We start from the raw sequence: 6773 nt of genomic DNA on the forward strand, positions 1-6773 counted from the left end.
CACCCCCCAATCACTATTAAACCACTGTATAACTAATGAAACTATAATGTTACACAATGTATAATAGGTGTATAATTGCATAATAGGTTGTTATACACCTGTTATACAATGTAGACAACATTTTATACACATTGCATTACAAGCACTTTTGGGCCACCATTAAAACCCCAAACCATCATTGTACCCACTTCAAAATATCTCAAAAATCCACTCTCCGCTACACTCTAAGAAAAACATATCAATCTCAGCACCATATAATGTCTTCTTCTGTGTTCATTGAGAAGATTAGGAATGCATTATGTGGCTAATAAAATTTATAAAAAAGTCCCGACCGATTATTATTAATAGTTTAGATAGACTAGGGCTATTTTGAGTTTATCATTAATATGGGCCACTAATTGAGTTAATTATTCAAAAATTATACCCTTTTAGAAATAAGTTCGATTGCTAAAGGGAAAAAATCAAAGACCAACCCATTTGAAGGAAAAAAATTATAGACCAGCCCATTTAAAGGAAAAAACATGCAATTTCTTCGGTGAAGTAGTATTTGAATTTGCAGAAATCATGAACTGAGGTTCTCTCTAGAGATTGAGTGGAGTCATCAAAACGAGTTTCGCTCATGGGGTGTCGGCCCAACTGTTATATCCCGTATTTTTGCACATTCGGGAAATTTGGACATAATTGTGATTTGTAAGAATAAGGACATATTTTGATTTCATTTGGTGGGCATGTTGTTACTTATGGAAAAAAATATGGGCGCAAAGACATTGGAGAAGGCCAAGGGAAAAATTGGAATTTCGAAAATTAGTTTCGGGAATTACAAAACAAGATTTGAAGCTAATTGGGCTCAACAAAAATTGAAAGGAATTGAGGCCCAAATTTGCAAGAGTGGCCGGCCAAGGCCTTGAGAAATGGCCCAAGCCATGTCATGTGAGGATCATGTGACAATTAAGTGGAAAGGATGACATGTATATATATGTTCATCCCTTGGAATATTCAAGAAAACAAAGGAAAAATCAAGAAGAAAAAAAAGAGGAGCCTTCGGCTCTAGGAGAAAAAAAAAAAAAAGAGAAGAAAGAAAGAAAATTTCCTAGCCTCCAACTTTGATTCAAGAATTATAATTCTCTTGTATTCCTACTAAGTTCAAGATTCTCTACAAAGTGGTATAATTATTTTGGCAAGGAAGTGTTATTGGTGGCAAGGAGAATTCATTGGAAAAGGTAAGAACTTCTTGTTTCTTTTATGTTATAGAAGATTTATGGATGTTAAAGTGAATAAAGTTGAATGGAAATCATGGAAATTATGGTGTGTGCATGCATGGCCGTGTGGTGTGTGTTTGTGTTGTAGCCGTGGGTGTGTGTATGTTGTGTATCTATGGTGAGTTGAATTTTGTGTTGTGTTTTAGTTGTGGTTATGGTGGAATTCATGTTGGAAATGAAGGTTGAATGAATTGGGTTGAATTTGGAAAAAATAGGTGTTGGCCGTGTAGTAGGGAAAAATAGAAATGAAGATGAATTATTTTTGTTTGATATGTTAGTTGTGTTGTTATGATTCTTATGACATAAATGAAGGTTTAATGGTTTGAGTTGGAATTGAATTGGAATGTAGAAGATCATGTCACTTCAAAATGATTTTTGTGATATTATGGAAACTAAGTTGTTAAGATGTGAATTATGATTATAGTTGATGGAACTAGAAGATGAAAACATGCTATGAATAAGTATGCCAAAAATTAGAAGTGTTGGATGAATTATGGCTTTGGCGGAAAGTTTGTATATTTTGTATATCTTGAGTATATATTGTAGAAACGCTATGAAATGCTTCCGAATGGTATTGTAATGACCTTGATTAGTAATAAGTGAGAGCATGTTGGTGTTGATTTGAAAGTGTGAAGTCGAATTGGGAATTATTGCATTATGTCGGAAAGAAAGACTATTTGTGTTAATATGTGTTTTGTAGCGATTGTTGGTGTTGTAGATGTTGTTGTTGGGTTGGTTGTTGTCATTTAAGCCGAGTTTAATGCTCGGGGATGTTGGATTTATAGGGGAGATGCTGCCCAAATTCTTGTAGACAAATAAGGGCTAAGAATAAGCTCCCCAAAGGCATATGATTTATATTTAGTAACTTTGACCATTTGCAGATTCTGGACGAAACGGGATTTGAGTTTAAGCGAGCATAAGACGTCCGTAAGGTATGTAAAGCCTACCTTTCCTTCTTTTGGCATGTCCTAGTCATACTAGGTGAAGATCGGAACCTCAGGAACAATTCTGCTCTTGGAAAATCCGAGTTTGAGTTTGCATACTATTCATTCAGCGCAATTGAACTATAATCCTTATATTTGATTAAAAGAATGTTTAAACCTTTGAAACTTTCGCAAATGTATTTGAATCGCTCCGAAACTCTTATAGATGACCTTAGGGAGCCTAATGTTTGTAATTTATGTCTGCCGCCTCGACTTGACCCGAGGTGGGCCCGCAAGTCTCGAGACTTCCCTTATTCGATTTGTTTGGTTCGTTTCCGTACGATATGAAAGGAAAATGTTTGCCTATGACTCCAAGGTCCGTTAGAAATGTCTTATAACGTTATTTGAACGTTCCTCACTACGAATAATACTAAATTTTTCGAAGAATGACCTACGATGTGTTTTTGAGAAAAATTGATAATTCAAGTCCGCAGCTTTTGTATGTTAATTCCGATTAGCTCGATACTCATTTTGAGCCCTCCGAAGTTAATATATATGTATATGAGATTATGTGTCGAGTCCTGGAACTTAATTTTGATATGCATATGGTTTCTGCACTACTCTGCTCGTGCCAATGATTATGATTTCGTTCGCCGGTACCCGGGCCGGTTTTGTGATCGTGCGCTTTGTGACACATTCGGCAGTATGATGTGTTACGATTTTCGAGACCTCGCCATAGGGCCGGTTACCGTTTATGGTGTTATGATGTGATATGGCGTCGATATATTACGATGATTTGATGTGTGTGATGTTATGATGTGTTCGAGAGATGTACGGAGATTTGAAAACTTCGGAGTATGATGTGTTGTGGCACCGGCGTCGGGGGGGTGACCACGTTCTGAGCCCTATGCATGATTTCTATTTGCATTACGTACATTTGCATTCCGCATGGGTTTGATCCGTTACTCGTATTTGTTTACGTATCCTCGACTCTAGTTATGATTTGGATTATTTTGTACCTCACCTTTACATACTCGCACTTTTTCCGTGCGACCCCTTTCTTCGGGTCGCGTTTCATGCCGCGCAGGTACAGGCGCTCGGTTGGGTGATCCCCCGGTTTAGGCTATCCATTCTGCTACCTTGAAGTGCTCCTCTCAATCCGAAGCTCACATTTGGTATATATATGTTGTGCTATGCATATTCTGTACATTTGTGACCGTTCGGGTACGGCGGGGCCACGTCCCGTCATATGTTCGTATGTTACGTTTCCGTTTGTAGTAGGCTGTAGTCATATTTGTGGGTCATGGGTCCGGTTTGTTCGTATGTGAGTCTGTTTTGCGCCCTTAAGCGGCCCCGCATGTTACTATGGCCTATATGGCCCACATGTTTGTATGTATGCGTATGTCTGGGCGATGTGCGTTCCGCCAGCTTTGAATTTGATATGATGAGTTTGCACGGGCGACCGCTTAGGGTAGCATTCGTTTCAGTATTTGTACGATGTCTGCTATCAGTTACTGGTACGAATAATATCTGTTAAATCTGGATATGCCCTAATATGACAATTTGGTTCGCAAGTTTGTTTGAGTGCCTAAGTAGGGCACCAGTCACGGCCCACGGGGCTGGGTCGTGACACCAACCTAACCTAGATAAAAGTGTGCAAATTCGGGTTAGGTTATTTTCTACCCTTTTAAAATTGAGACTGTTTAGCCCAACCCTTGTTCATTTGTCGATCTCTAGGGCTTGGTTGAGACTATAAGAGTGTTTGACTAAGTTTATAAATTGCTTAGCTTGTAAGTTTTCTGACTTTATACGTGGTTGATAAATACCAAAAGTGTTTATAAGTCAAATCAGGCAAGGGTCATAAGTCGGTCACCTCCAACTTATGGTTTTACATCTTATAATTAAGTATTTTTGGATTGACTTTAAGTTTTACGATTTTATTCCTACTGTCTTTTATAGCCTCCTAAACACTCATCTAAAACATAACTTTTATGCTGTCTCTCTATTCTGCATCCATCATTCGTCATTTTTATGCAAAAAAAAACTTTTAAATTTTATATTTTTTGTAAATAACTTTAAGAATATTTTGGTCATTTTAATAGTAAAGTTATTTATTAACACATTTTTACCAAACACGCTAACTATTTATTATCCGCTTCAACAGTTTTATTCAAACACATAACACCTTATTTATAAAATCGGCTTTAGCACCTAAAACCAATACCAAAAGAAAAGTACGTATATTTCAATCGAGTCATACTGTATACTGGGCAGTAGTAATTGATGTATCTTTTCCACACGAGAATTTTATATCTCAATAATATGTGTTGTGTATTTATTAACAAAAGCTAAACATTAATGCATAGAAAATTAATTCATGTATTAGACACTGTGTTAATGGAAAAGGTGGGAAAATATTAAATGAGTCCACTTGGATGTGGTCTTTTAAATTGTATTCTCGTATTAATTCGATGGAAAGTGAAACTCCTCATTCAACTAAACTTCAAACATGCTTCACTTCTTACCCTGCATTTGGTATCATTTTTATTTTCCAAGTTGATATACATTCCCCCAAATCCCATATTTCCCTCGACTTTCCTCATTCTTACATGCATTCCCACTCTCTATTTTTTACCTATAAAATGGTACTAATCACAAGATTTTTTCTTCATCATTTCTCATCATTCTTGAATAGCCCATCTACTCTCATAGAACATAACCCTATAGTAATGAAAATGAATACAAAACCTAGCACTTGTTTTCCTACATTAGTCTTTTTAATTTTCTTTCATTTTTCTTTGATTTCTTGCCGCAAAATAATAAGCCATCATGGTGGAAATGGCTTCACTCTTGATCTTATCCACTGCGATTCTCCTCTTTCACCTTTCTACACTCCTTCAAACACTCCATCAAACCGCCTTCGAAATGCCTTCCATCGATCATTTTCACAGGCTTCATTTTTCAAGAAAAATACCTTTGCTACTAACAACACAATCCAGTGAGATATTTCTCCAGTCCCAGGCGAATACCTCATGAAAATATCAATTGGAACTCCATTGGTGGAAATTCTAGCAATAGCTGACACTGGCAGTGACTTAACATGGACGCAATGCAAACCTTGCGTTAATTGTTTCCAACAATCAGCACCTCTTTTCGATTCCAACAAAAGCTCTACTTATAAAATGGTGGGGTGCAACGTTGAAGAATATACATCACTAGGGACTTCTTCTTGTGTAGGAGGAAATATCTGTGAATATCAAATGAGTTATGGTGATCAGTCACACACTTTTGGTGACCTTGCTTTTGAAAAATTCACGTTTCCTTCTACTTCTAGCAATAACGTTGATATTCCTAATGTTGTCTTTGGTTGCGGCCATGACAATGGTGGCACATTTAATAGCTATACTTCTGGTATTATTTGATTAGGTGGTGGTGAAATCTCAATTATCAACCAATTAGATAATGAAATCAATGGGAAATTCTCTTATTGTTTGATCCCAATTCCATTAGAATCATCAATTTCCAATGCTAGTAGTCATGGCAATAGTGCCATCGTGTCAGGCTCTAACGTCGTTTCAACTCCCTTGATAAAAAAAGAACCAACTACGTTCTACTATCTAAATTTGGAAGGTGTCAGCATTGCGAATAAGACGTTGACATTTGAATCTTCTAAAATTGCTTCTGCTGGTGGTGGTGGTGAAGAAGGTAATATTATAATCAATTCTGGTACGACGCTAACACTTCTACCTAATGATTTTTACATAAACTTGGAATCAATGTTGGTGGATTCGATCAATGCTACGAAGAAGGACGATCCTTCGGGAACATTTATTCTATGTTACGAGTCAAAGAATGGTACTATCGATGCTCTAATGATTGTTGCACATTTTACAAATGTCGATTTAGAGTTATCACCTTCGAGAATGTTTGCGCAAATGGAGGAAGGTTTGGTTTGTCTTACAATAGTGCCAACAGAGGAAATTGCTATTTTTGGAAACTTGGTGCAGGCGAATTTCGTGATTGGATATGATCTTGTGGCAAACAAAGTCTCCTTCCAGCCAACTGATTGCACCAAGTACTAAGGGTTTAGCTAACTAGGGTTGAAAAGTAATGAATTAATTGGCTAGCTAGTGTTATTTTGAGCCTGTTTGGATTGGCTTATAAGTTGCTTATAAGCTATTTTCAGCTTTTTTGAGTATTTGGCTGGTCAGCTTAAAGCCATTTTGTGCTTAAAATAACCCCAAAAAATTAATTGGGCCGATTCGAAACTTAGCTTATCTCTGACTTATAAAAAACTTTTATAAGTTTTTTAAGCCCATCCAAACAGGCTCTTTATTCCTTCTTCGTTTCTTGATCCTTTAATGTTATTAGCAGTAATTCAAATGTTGTTTAACTCTTGACGACTTTACACATATATTAATTCCATTTGATGCTTACCAATTAAGATATTATTATGTGTTTAATGAGCAGGGTGTTGTTGCTTAATTACATGTATATTAGTAATTAATTACTTGGTTGTTGTAGATGAGGATATTATAGAAGTGGTTGAAATTTCTCTGTTGAATAATTTACGGTCTTTACCCTCGGGTCC

At 36.6% G+C, this 6773-nt stretch overlaps 1 pseudogene; it reads left to right on the top strand.

The window, feature by feature from the left end:
* The first annotated feature begins 4917 nt into the window (after positions 1 to 4917).
* LOC132040329 (aspartic proteinase CDR1-like) lies at positions 4918 to 6264 on the top strand (annotated as a pseudogene).
* Positions 6265 to 6773: the final 509 nt, after the last annotated feature.

Source organism: Lycium ferocissimum, chromosome 12 (genome assembly GCF_029784015.1).
Source record: "Lycium ferocissimum isolate CSIRO_LF1 chromosome 12, AGI_CSIRO_Lferr_CH_V1, whole genome shotgun sequence".
NCBI lineage: Eukaryota > Viridiplantae > Streptophyta > Magnoliopsida > Solanales > Solanaceae > Lycium > Lycium ferocissimum.